Raw genomic sequence first — 13,922 nt, 5'->3', positions numbered from 1 at the left:
TTGACTTACAATTATATGGACGTCGGGTCCGCGCTAAAAAGTGTCCGAACTTATAGGGCGTTAAAATCGTATACAGAGCGTCATTCACGCCTTAGTCTTCGTTTGTTCGATTGACAGCTAAGCAAGCAAAATTAGACAGTACTGCGATAACATTACAATTTAAATTCAACGTTTTAGCTTTTTCATATTCCTTTACATGTTACTACGTTTAAATAGGTTGACTTGGGACATTTTTTTCGTAGTTTTTGTATTAGACCCGTCGTCCATTTATTTGTAAGTCAATGACATCATAAAATAATTTTGCTTTGAGTCTGTTCTTAAAGTAACATCGTCTGTAATTATATCTATTATGCCGATATAAACTTTAAATTATTCATTTATTGGTACTTGGTGTAACGGGCTTGAAAACATTTCATTTGTTACTTTAAATTATTCATTCGGGACTTCAAATTATTTATTTGGGACTTTGAATTTGGGACTCTAAATTATTCATTTGGGACTTTAAATTATTAATTTTTTTATTTTAAATTTTTCTTTTGCGACTTAATATTAATGCCATTATTATACAAAATTACAATATGCCTGACAATTCATGGTTTAAGAACATACCTTAAGAAGAGTTATGGTCACTCACTTACTATAAGGGAATTTGAAAATAAATGCTATTTTCTATTACATGAAAAATTAATAGGATGAATTATCAAAGTAAATAAAACCTACAATTACCAGTAAGGAACAAAACCAGGAATTAATTTGTTTTACCAGACAATTGGATCTCAAGGTCAATGTTTAGTCAAACAAAACGTAATTGACCCTAACTTGTCAGTCCAGAAGAATTCCGAGTACAATGGGACACAGCTAGCAACACACAAAGCAAAATTGTTTGATAAAAATTGCACCTTATTGCTTAATTTGTGACACAGTATTTTTTATATTCCAAAATTGTTTCATTTAACTTCATCGATATCGGCCTCATTAGTATGTAGTCGGGCTTTGCCAGTTTGTTAATATAACCTACGTTGTTCCGGTACACCTCTATCACGGCTAACTGTAGAAAATTCTAGAGTTTTACGGTACTTTTTGACTAGCTTTAAAATTCCTACCAAGCGACTTTAATACAAAGAATGAGAATCATAAATATTTTTATGTTCCGCAAAAATTATCCTGTATTAAAAAATAATACGTCACTCATCATGATGTTATTGTAGTCCTACATCAATTACAAGAATTTGTCGCATCATTGCATTCTTTAGGTCGTCATTCCATCTAGCTGGAGAACGTCCTTGACTACTCTTGACATATCTTGGCCTCCATTCAAGAACTCGTTTCTGATTATTATTAGTTATTATATTGTAGCAAGAACAAGTCGCGCGCCTGGTGGTTAACAGTTGCAGTGTCGCCAGAGCTCTAAATCACAATGATCTGAGGGGATCCATGTACCTTTAATTCCTCCAGCACCCTTACCTTTTTTCCTGTTATGCATATGTCTCTGTCTATCTACTCTTCTAAACCGAATCGCAGTAATGGCGGTAGAAGTAGGTAAGGCATAATAAAAACAACACTTATGACGACAAAGATGCGTAATATAAAGACCGTAGATATGTTTAAAGCGCAGGCCACACCGCGAACGAAGCTAAGTTAACTTAGCTCACGTAGTTGCATGCAAAGGTAAGCTAAGAAAATACGTAGTAAGTAGTGACGTGCTACTTTATGGATATGTGCGGGGGTGAAGGGCGGCCGCAGGGCGACATATTTTACATAGCTTAGAGGGAACGTTAGGTCGGTTTAGTTTGCGGTGTGAACCGAAGTATGAACAGATGTCTACGTGATCTAAGCTACGTTAGCTTAGCTTCGTTCGCGGTGTGACCCGCGCTTTAGCTAGATTCCCTTGTATGACCTGCAGGTCAATTCAGAATACGATAACTCAATTGTCGACAGATTCGTTTAGATATCGTACGATTTTTTTTCATTTTTATTCACAATCGCCGAATCGATGGTCATAATGTCGTGTTCGAAACCGAACCGATTATTCGAACTTCTCGACCGGCAAAGGCTACAAACGTTATGCAGAACACAGTTATCGAATTAAAGTTACTGTACGTCCTATTGTTTACAAAGCTAGAATGTAATATGGAAATCCCTTATAATTTTAAATAAAATATGGGTTTTGTTCAATTTTATTAATTTATTTTAATGCGAGACTAATGCATTCCTATATTTTAGGCCTTAAATTCTTAAAAATGTATATAAAAGGATTTCATTTTTCTTATAATCTATATTCGCCGATTCGCCCTTCGATTCGAGAACCGTATCCTATCCAACGAAACGGTTAATATATCGAAGAGTTCTGAATCGGGGTCCTGATAGAGGTAAATCCGGAGCAATGTAGATTGGTACCTGCGACTCCTTTGTATGTAACGGATCCGTTTCTGTTGTTATTTGAGATCAGAATAGGCCCAGTGTTTTTACCTAAACTTAGCAGTACACGTAGAGTGTACAATACCTTAATCTAAAATTCAGGAATAAGTAAAAATAAAAATGGCAAAACTTAATACTTGAATTTTACCTACGACACTTTTCTTCTTATATATATCTTAGAGTATTTACTCTATTAGTAATAAGGAATCGGACAAGTTTTTCAACTAGCCAAGATAATAAGATAATGTTTTATTTAAATAAAGCTTTTCAAGTCATTAAAACTATTGAACGTAATTTAAAAAATTGCCGTACAAACGCAAAACGCGTGACGTAAGTAAACAAACTAGACAATGTGCACTTGCCCCTTGCGAGAATTCCGCATATTGATTGATTACTGTCTTCAATCCAAATCCAAGTTTTTAACGTATAAGTGGTTAAACCTAGAAAAGAACACAAGATAAACGCCAATGTTGAATACGGTGACATTTCTTCGTTTACCTACGTATGACGTCACATGATGTTTTTGCAGTTTGCTTAGCAGATTAAAAATATTACAGTATTTGGTTTTTATTCATTGATTACAAAAATACAAATCGTTGCTATTACACAAAAATATTAATTGTATACTCTTTCTAACTACTAGATTTTTTCTAATTATTGTCCTAATTAACTATTGCTATAGTGCAAGAAGAAGAGAAAAAAATCTTATTTAAAACAATAGAGAACTGTTGGCGACAGACGTCTGTTGGAGACGACGATCTGATACGTCACGACAGTTTTCTTAGAAACTTTGTAAGATGGGAAGAACGAAGGAAATAGAGGCAGAGGAAGTTATTTAAATCAGATGTGGGAAATAGTTAGTGTCATATCGTATCGGAAAATCAAAGTTAGGAGGCTGAATAGAGATATTTCGTGATTATCCCACCAACAAGAGCCTAGGTCTTAAATAAGAAGACTTATTACTAGTCATACATAAAAAATACTAAGCAAAACACAATACAATATAACCCGGATTTCAGATGAAGGTATTGTCCCCTCTATATGTATTACTTATTAAGCTCAGGTAAAAATTCTTCGTCTTTTCCGACTAAACGGTCGGCGTAATGAACCATATAACCTTACTGGCAAAGCCAGTTGTCTGTTGTAAAGTGTGTAACCGTAAAAACCCATTTAGACGGAGAGAGTTTATCGCACGAGATAACGTACACTACTGTAGTGCTACAATCGCCTTTAGATTATCGTAATGTTTACATACAGGCAAGAACTAAAATCTCGCCTACGATTATGTGATATGAGATTCGCAAGTAACTTGTCGCCTATACAACTGTTTACACAGTTGTGTAGTAAGGAGATTCTTGCTTACGAATTCTCGTACTGTATAAACAGGTCTACGAAAGACATTTTTTCAAGTTTATGCGAGTATCGTACAAATGGGTTTGAACCATTTTGAGTATGAGATTTTCCATTCGAGTTCAGTGATTGCTAAGATATTGTTTACACGGAGACGTTCAATAGTCAATGGTGAGGCGATTATCGCCCATGTGTGAGGGCCATAATCGCTAATTTTATATTGTACCGATAATCGTATCTTCGAGACGAGAAACTCTCTGCGTGTAAATGCTCCTTAAGTCTATAAGTAGTATATTTTCATAAACGGAAGGCTGGTGATCTATATTCTCTGTGTGGAGAGAAAAAAAAGTAACGTAAGGCTGTATAATTAACTGAGAGATTCAATTCAACGCCCTGCGTGTTTATATAAATAAATAGATTTATTTTTTTATCTGTCCATTTTGTACGTAACGCGTGTAAGGAGAATGGAACTCGGGTAGTGTATGAGACTCGTGCAATATAATTTAGCGTCCTTTTGAGATTAAGTACTTTATATTTATACAGATTATTGATATCGTATATTTATCACTTTAAGAGCGAAATTAGCACTCCCCAAAGTGTTTTGCACGGTCGCACACATTACGTGCGCACCATGCAAATTCATTCGGATGGTTGTTAAAGATTTTATTTTTCGTACCGCTGTGCAGTGTACTCATTTTGGATCTTTGTGAAGGAAACTCAATAAATTTTCTCAGCAGTGACCACTCTATATAGGCAAATTACTTAATTTACTTTTTTGTTTTATTATTATTAATATTTTTCAATTATATAATAAAAGTACGATAGTCGATTTTTCATTTTGTTTATATATATATAAATACGGGCCTAAGTCTTTCTTTTCGTTTTGTTCCTTCAAATATCGCCTTGACCACATTGTTATAGAGTCATGTGGTATTTGGAACCGAGTGTGGTTTTAAAACATTAAAAAAATATTAAAGTTTATGTTACGGTCTGGATTATTCAGTTAAACATATGATATTTTTCTACTTACATTTTTATATTAATGCTCTTCGCCTGAGTTCCATTCTACTTTAAAAACGCATTATATGAATGTAGCGGTAATGACAATCTTGGTTGCCCAGCGGACAGCACTGTAGCCGCTAGACGGGGAGATTTCGGGTTCGGTTCCCTGTAAATCAATTTTTCTGAATTGGTTCTAGTGCTCTGAAATTAATGTCATTGCTCCGGTAGGCATTGTACAGGGAATTCCCTAGTATGATCCACGTAATGAATGTGACTGTAAGTCACATTAATACTCTTAATACCACGTTTATTTTAATGTCTTTATTGTTCATATCAAGGCTTTACATATTGGGCATACTGAGGCTGCTCTCGCTTACTTCATAATGGAAAAATAATTCCTTTTACTGATCGACTAAAAGTCTTTTAATATTCAAAAATTTGCAGGTATTGTGTGATACCATAGTCTTAAAATCATCATATGATGAGCGACCACCATGACCTTTGGAGGTGTTTTGGCCAAGGCAGCTTACTAAACCGCGTTGACTACACTCAACCTCATCGTTCAATGAATACGGGTAGAATAGCGATCCGTTATTATTTTGAACACTGCTTAATTTTACAATGAAAACGTCGTCGCGCGACGTCGCTCGCATTAGCGCCCGGATCATAGTGTGGTTAGCGTCTGACGCGTTATAGAGCGCAAATAACGCACGGCGACACTCGCAAATAACGCTCGACTTTAACCAACCAACCAACCAATGGATACCACAGCTTTGTACCTTAATAATGGGAAAATAGAGATGAATGTGCTATAGGCGAAAAACACGACGCGTCGCGACGCTTCGACTCTGCGCCAATGAGAGTTGAGTCGCAGTGTCTAGGGATCAAGCATGTTTTTGCTAATTACTAAAAAAATCTGATTTTTTTTTAATGACTATTTTGAACACCTATGATTTTTTTTCGGTCAATTCCATTTTCAAATTATTTATTATAAAATTGACCAGTTAACTACTTATTTGCTATTGTAAATATAAAATAAAACGAGTAACTCGAGCTTTTGCCAATAAAAGCCACATTATGTGATCAACGATAAATTTCAATTTCAATGTCGAGTAAGTTTTCGAAAAATTTCAATATTGAATAGTTAGAATTTTCAACTTGGTTTCATTCGCGATTTTGTAGGCTGCGGCTTTCCAAACTCACTGCCGTGTTGTGAGAAAACACTTTATCTTCACATACAATTGTACACGGAATTAACTTAGACTGTATCGGTAATGAAATAAGGATTTGTTTTGTCACGAGTAGTGATCGGTTAATCGGATGCTTATTTACGATTAACTACTTATTTAAGTAGTTATTTACAATTTGGTAGCTCGCTATCATGGTATCGTAAAACCGTTTAAAACGATAATCTAACATTGAAGTGTACTAATTTTGTAGTTTTACCATCGTTTAAGTTTAAATTTGGCACTTTGGCTTGTTCACAGTACTGAGATTCAGTGGTCATACTCCCGGTCGTCGTTCATTCTTTAAGATTTATAGTATGCCAACGTCTTATGTGTTTAAAATATAAAAATCTTAACATGTCGCACCATTCTGGTATCTCGGAATTTATTAGAAGAAGAAATATTCTCTTAGAAGCTTCCGTAATCACAATTTATTGAAAACGGGATACTCTGGATACTGTGTTTTGTCACAACAGGGCAGCTCGTTGACATGTAATATTTTTTTTATACGTATAATTAACAAAACTTATAGAACCCATCAAAGGTAAGCAATCGTTTTCTGTATTCTATTAATGACTGTTTCCCTCTTCGTGCAATCTTATTCAGTGTCTACTTGAGAAGTGTAATTTTCGCTATAAAACTAATGCTACAATTTTAATTTAGTTTATTCTAATGAAAAACAAACTGAAAGTAAATCATTTAGTTCCTATGCGGTGTTTATGTCGACTTATTTCCAGTCTACTTTACACCAGTACTGGCAAAGTCTTTTAATTTTTATTTATCGTCCAGATTTTTGGGTAATAAGTCCAAGTAGGCGACGGATTAACCACTTTGATAAAAAAAATGTATCTGTCAAGTTTCTACACACCATTTTATACCATGTTGCATTTACTCAAAGAATATGGTAGTTAAATTGACAGATTGCCTCTGTGATCGTGGCTTAGTCTGATATAATTGTATAGTGAAGCCAATTTTATTTTGGTATAATTTTTTTCTTAGGAAAAGTCATTATGATATTTAAATAAAGGTCTGTTTAAAGACTTGATTATGATTTTGTGACTTACTTTTGTGATCCCTAAGTGCAATGCTTTCAAAATGGTTTTACGGACATTTTGAATTGCCCAGCCTCGAAAGTAAGGTTTCTGTTTGACGTGAAAGAAAATTATAAATATGATGTATTAAGGTCCAATTTGGTGTCTCCCATTGCTTACCCTAATGCAAAATACGTTACTCCGCGTAAGTACTGTTTCTAAACGGATTTCAGGGAGTGATGTGGAGACCCCGTATAAATAGAGATCTAAATTTGGGCAAACACAAAACTTTTTTTTTAAATTCAATTCGTCTGTCTCAGACATTTTACTTCAGCGCTGTCAGTTATGGACTCAAGCAGATGCAGTCTTGCTTTATGAAGTAAAACTAACTTAACAACTAAGTCTTCCCTTTTGTTCTGAGACAGGTGCATTGAATCTGAATTAATTTTAGTGTGCTTTCGCCCTAATCGACAACATTGTCAAGTTAGTAACGTCAAGCACGTGTAACAGTAACCTTACACTATGAAAGTGAACAATTTATTTATGTAGCAAATTTTAATCTACCAATTAGTTTAACACGATTGATTTGTATTTATTTTTTAGAGTTATAAGCATGATGTCTCTCGAGGGCTACACTATCCTGTGTACACGATATGCGCAGTCATTTATAGTATAATAAAAATGAATTTAATTCACTCGCATGTAACGATCTTGTGACAAATTAACATAATTTTTTGTATAAATACATGGACAATCCCGTTATTACCTTAAGAATTTTAATTTCGGTCGAATAGGTACTTGTTTTTATTGGGAAATACTTTTACTATGTGCAATAATAGATATCAATTTATTTTTTCACCTTTCTATGTACACATTTGCCACGTACATGAATAGAGTGCAATTGTACAGTTTCCCCAATAGGAAAAGTGTCCCGACTTGTAAATTTCACCAGATTCTCAGCTATTCGTGATGTGATTACCTTTTACGAAATTGTATCATGCCAAATAAATTCTAAATTATTTATGTTTATTTAGATTGATCTTTAATTTATTACGGAATTTAGTTGTAAGAAGTTTTAATTTATAAAATTGTTATGGTAAAACCATCGAGTATATAATCAGAAATAGAGACGAAATGTCATTTAATTTGTTTGAAAACTATTCTGCCAAATCATTACGATGACAACTGCTCTCCGATTGGCCAGCCCAAATTCGAAACAATTGACGGGTGTCAATTGTTTCAATCGACTAGTTTAACTTGAGCTTTGCCATAATGGACGAAAATCGGAAAATTAGGTATTTATATTTGATTACCGATGAAATGTGATTCCGTTTGTTTTGTAATTAGATGTTTTGCTGATTTACCCACACCACCGAATGGAACAGGCCCCCATAGTTAGAGATATTATCTTTATTACAAAAAATCAGTATATTTTTCGAATATACGGAGACGTACACACAGGACAGTTGTTGGCGCTGTATTATTTCAGCTTCCTAATTTGTGATTTCAGTGCAAACGAGAGTTGATATTTAAAAGTGATATAAGGCCCGTTTGCCTAATGAATTGCCAAGGATGGAAGGCCTTTATTTCATCTCTATTTCTGGTTATATACCAGTATGGGTAAAACGTTATACAAATTAAAAATTATTCAAGTTTGGAATTTAGCATATTTTTTTATTATCTTCACAACAATATTTGTTCATGTATCGATGAAGTGACGTAACATAAGCAAGCTGATTAGTGAAATATGAACTTAAATTGTAAGGCTACACTTTACGTTAACAAATTGATTACCTTATCGATGTTTAAAGGTTAAAAATGTGTGAAGGGGTGTTCAAGCGTAACCCTTGCTGGATCCGTATCTGACTTATCAGCTAGTAAGCATGAATATTATGTGGTATGTCACATCACCTTATAGCCTTACTTGACTGTGTTTTAAAGAAGTGTCTATAGAAGCGAAAACCTGTTACTATGTCACTACAAACATTGCACTTTTCCACGCTAAAATATTTATTTAATGTAATTTGTCGTAGATTGTTGCGTTCCTGAACTGCAGGGCGTCACTAATCTTTTATATTTATCTACCATTAATTACCTCGCGTACTATGGTAGCGATCAGTCATCACAATCTCCCATTCAAACATTTCCATTTGATCGTGATATTTTCTGGCACTGCATCCAAACAATTTTCCAAAAATAAACAACAACAAACTTCACCCATTTCTGAGTTTCGGCTTTTTGAATCTTGACCTATTCTTACCCCGGCCAGAGATGTCCTGAAACAAAGCTTGTAAAGTCTGTCTTGACAATTTTGTACCACAATGCTCTAGGCAGATGTTTATAATTTTCACGGCATTGCATCACTCAGTGCATACAGAGTGAAACCCCATTCCCTTGTTTATCCCTGAAAATGTGTCGTTTCTTGACCTAATTATAATACTTACTGTGGTGTATTATAAAACACACAGAACTCTTTAACATATCGCACCGTTATTACAATAGTGTATTAACTCAAAAATACTATTTTTTAGAATCGATCAGAAATGAATTACTCGCTTCCCGTGAAAGTTTATTAAAATTTATATTAAACTTGAAAACTATAGGTCAAACTTTATAACAGACATCTAAACAATGTCCTACTTACCAAATATGTTTAAAAGTTACTCAAAGTAAGGACTGTTTTGTACGGAACTAGCTCAGAAAAAGTTTCTCTCACTTTGAATTAGTAGATATCTTTGAATTGTTTCTCACAATATTCTATTGACGGTTATATTGACGTCTAGAGAATGAAATTTTATGTACAACGATAGTATAATCTCGAATTTCACATATTTTGAGTTACAACACTATTGTAATAGCAGTGCAATATCTTAATTCTTCCAAAAGCTCCCGAGTACTTTCAATTACGCTTGCGTGCAGGATAGCGTATTTCATTTCACACTGCCTTGCTACCTGAGACAGTTCTGGTGATATTTCGAAAGGAACCATATAATTGCAATGTTTTCGCTCCATTGGTGCGCTTATTATTACATAGTCAAGTTTCCTTAGTAGAATAAACGAAATGAAACAAGGCGGCGGGTTGCGTCTTTCAGTTTTATTTTTATAGGAATATATTGGAGGCTCGACGCTCCAATGGAATGTGAAAGTTTGCATTTGTTTAAGAATGCATAAAGTTTCCCTTCGTTATAAATAAATATTGTATAACTTATTAATCGGTTTTAGTGTTATCGACAGGAAAATGTGTCATCGGCCCCATAGTTTTAAGCGTTGGCTCCTAGTGTTAGCCAGAGACGTTTGTATATATGACAAGGTCATTGAATACTCTTACAACTTCCGCCGTTGTGTAAATTTTGCTCGAAAAAAGTTGATGACATTAAAACTGTAGACTCCCTATATTATTTATATATGTATGCGCTTCAGAGTGCTAGGTGTACTATTATTGTGTAAAATTAAATATATAAAAAAAAGTTTGTTTGTTAACACGGTCAGCCGGCACGGCCCGCCGTTGGGCTCTGCTTTGCGAGCGATTCTTTAAATATTATGACTTTAGTTAATAACAAAATGAGTTAATATTACACGTTGCAATCAATACCATTCCTAAACGAATAAGTAAATATTAGAAAAGTGACGTTTAAATTTTATAAAAATAGCTTGAAATTTGAATAAACCGAGATTTTTTTTAGTGACGGTATTTTTTAGAACCTTTGATATACCTTCGATTTAGAACACGGAGTGTCTCAGAATTAATAGTTTCAGCTATTTAGAGTAGTAATGTCCTAGAGTGGTTCAAACAAAACTACCTTTAATAGCATAGGATGAAAGTCAGACCTTGTAAGGTTACCTTTGAATATCTCGCAAAACAGTCGAACCACTGACCGTGTTGAACTATGCTTAGTTCGTGATGTGATTTTTTATGAAGTCAGTACAAGTAATTTGAATTTTTCAAAGTAAATCATGTAACCCTAGCTTTATTCGTTGGGATATATTTTATATAATAAAAGAAACTAATGTGTGATTTTTGGATCCGTTGAAGTTTGTGTATTAGGGACGGATGTCGGTGACTCCGCAACAGTGTTACTTTTTGCAATATCGCCTAAATTTTCGTCATGTAATGTCATGTAATACTCACAAAATGTTTGTATTTGAAAGCTAGCGCCCTAGTTACGCGGAATCGCGAAAACGCGGACATAAAGGATTTTCTTACCGATTTAAAGCGATTCCGAGTGGATAAGTGTCTTCCTATTTAAAAATACTGTAACACGTAACACCCGATTCAGCCCCCGTAGCATGGCTACGCATGATACTCGCTATGCGCGCGATAAAATTAAAATAAGCTTGCGCTATTTGCTATCTAAATTAGATCTGATTGAGACAGCCAATAGCGTGCGCTTATTCCAATTTTATCGTGCGCGTAGCGACTGTCATGAGTAGCCATGCTACGGGGGCAAATTTCTCGACACATCTCAAGGTATCCTGTATTAACTACACTACCTTAGTGGCCCAACGGTTTGTGCTGTGGGCCTGTATGATACATATGATACCGGGTTCGATTCTCGGTAGAACCAAATTGGTAAATGAACTTTTCTAAATTGGTTCTGGCTGGGGTGTTCTGGGAAGTGCCCCAGAGTGAATTCCATTGCTCTGGTACTCAAAGTCCAATGTACTAGGAGTACCAGATTCCCTTAAGCAAATTTAACGTATAAAAAGGAACGATGAAGTTGTAGCTTCTACTTATATTGTGTAAATGACGTTAAAAGTAACACTGATCAGGGATCACTTGAAACTAGAACTTAGATTTCTTTATCTACAGGCTGAAGCCTGATTAGCGTCGCATTTTCCTAAGCGTTATTTTTATTTGTTGCATGAATAGTTTTGTTTTAACTCGTCATTGAATATTCTTTTATGAAATAAAAACGTTTTTGTGGTATCCTAGCGTTTTATTCAAAATAAAAAAATCCCATCCTGTGAATTTTTCCTTGTATGTTTTTCTGTTGTATATAGTAATCATTTTGTTTTAAAGCCTTGAAAAATGTTTTTAAATCGAATTTATCATTTTACTCTAATGTGTTTTATTTCTTAAATCTAATTTAGTAAAAAATGCGTATTATTGAAAAAATTTTCTTTTTTTTATCTTTGGTAAATTAAAAATATAATTCACAGTAGGGTGGTTTGCAAATATTAGACAGAACTGGTTGATGTCTAATATATCCTGATCACGTGACCATGGAACCCGGGAGTTTACTCCTGTTCTTCTCCGTCACACACAATTACTGTCAAGTAAGTAATACACGACCAATTCAAAACACAATGTCAAGTATGAAGCTTCATTCGCATCATGTGTTTTTTGTTTTGGTCGATTATTACTTATTCAATAGTAATTGTTTTGGACGGATATCGGATGGAGTGGAGGAGAGCAGAGTAGACACCATTACAGAGTCCGAAACGTTGGTTTGTTTTAAAAAACAAATATGTACACGCAATTTAAATCCGAAACACTTATCATTTTCAACGAAGTTACTATTTATTTGTCACATAAGTGTGATTAATAAAACCTTACAATTAGTAATACATTTCGTCGAAATAAGTTGTCAATCCATTATTAGTGAATCACGTGGGTGACTCACCTTCGCCCCCGATAGCTGCCACCCCCTTGCACTCGTGTAACTGCACCTTTATAATCCTTTATACTGTACACCCCCTGTATTAGGCGGCAAACTTTTAATTTCGCTCGAAACGTATTTTATGGCTATAGTTCGGTATGGGAAAGCACTCCAGCGTGTACACACGTTCCCCTCTAGCTTTTTATTAAAGTGATAATATATCTTTGTTTTTATTTGTGCTTGATACCTGAATTTAATGTTGGTGTAAAGTTTGTTCCCTGTTCACTCCACGCGAAGTTGTCGCCGGCAACAGACGGTCGCGATTGCATAAATTAAGATAACAGATTACGAATACTTGGGTATTAATTTTAAAAGCGTTGCTGTTGTACTGTATGGAATATTGGGTAAGTTTTTATAAGCATTTATTAAAAATAATGTATATAATTAATCCTTTTTTATATTTTTTACAAAAAAAAGTGTTTGAAATTTGAAAACTTCGTAACTCCGTTTTTGGACCAAGTCCCTTTTTTATTCTTCAAGCGCAATATCGGGCAAATAAAGCTTAAAATATAAATTGTACACCCTCTTTTAGGCATAATCATAGATTGCAATTTGGTGTCTATTCAAAAGTTCACATTAATGGAGCAATTATTGCAATATGCGACTGTTTGCATTTTCGCTGCGCGAATTATGGGTAACTTTTGTTTTTTTTCTTGTTTTACTAAACCTACCGTTTCAGCCTATATTGGCCTTAAATCTGGGAATAAGAAACAACAACAGAAATGTCACTCTTTTGGCTACTCCGACAGCCAACTTTTTAGAAGCAGAATCCTTAATTGCTGGGAGAGCCAATGATCTTATGTTACGTAAATTTGCAATGATTGCAGCATACTATTTGAAAATTCTTTATAAATTAAAATCTACTTACAAATACCAGAAATATATAATAAGTAGTAATCAATAAGAGAATGAAATCTCGGAATGATTATATTTATGAAATCGTACCCGAGTTGGTTTATGAAAGTCACATGCGATCATAACTTCAAAAGTGCTTTTGTCACATGAAAATCACAATACGAACTACAAGAAACAAGTTGTGTATATGTGAATTTTACACTCTCACAATTTAAGAGTCGACACGACCTCAAATGGCTTTGGTGATTTCGCATAACAGTGAAAGTGAATCACTTTGAAAAAAATATATAGTAAAATCATTGACTTACAATTATATGGACGTCGGGTCCGCGGTAAAAAGCGCTAAGAAGTACAAATCGGCAATTTCATACTTTAACCCC

Source organism: Hyposmocoma kahamanoa, unplaced genomic scaffold (genome assembly GCF_003589595.1).
Source record: "Hyposmocoma kahamanoa isolate Upper Pololo Valley unplaced genomic scaffold, ASM358959v1 99702, whole genome shotgun sequence".
NCBI classification, from domain to species: domain Eukaryota; kingdom Metazoa; phylum Arthropoda; class Insecta; order Lepidoptera; family Cosmopterigidae; genus Hyposmocoma; species Hyposmocoma kahamanoa.
Note: the sequence above shows the minus strand (reverse complement) of the source record.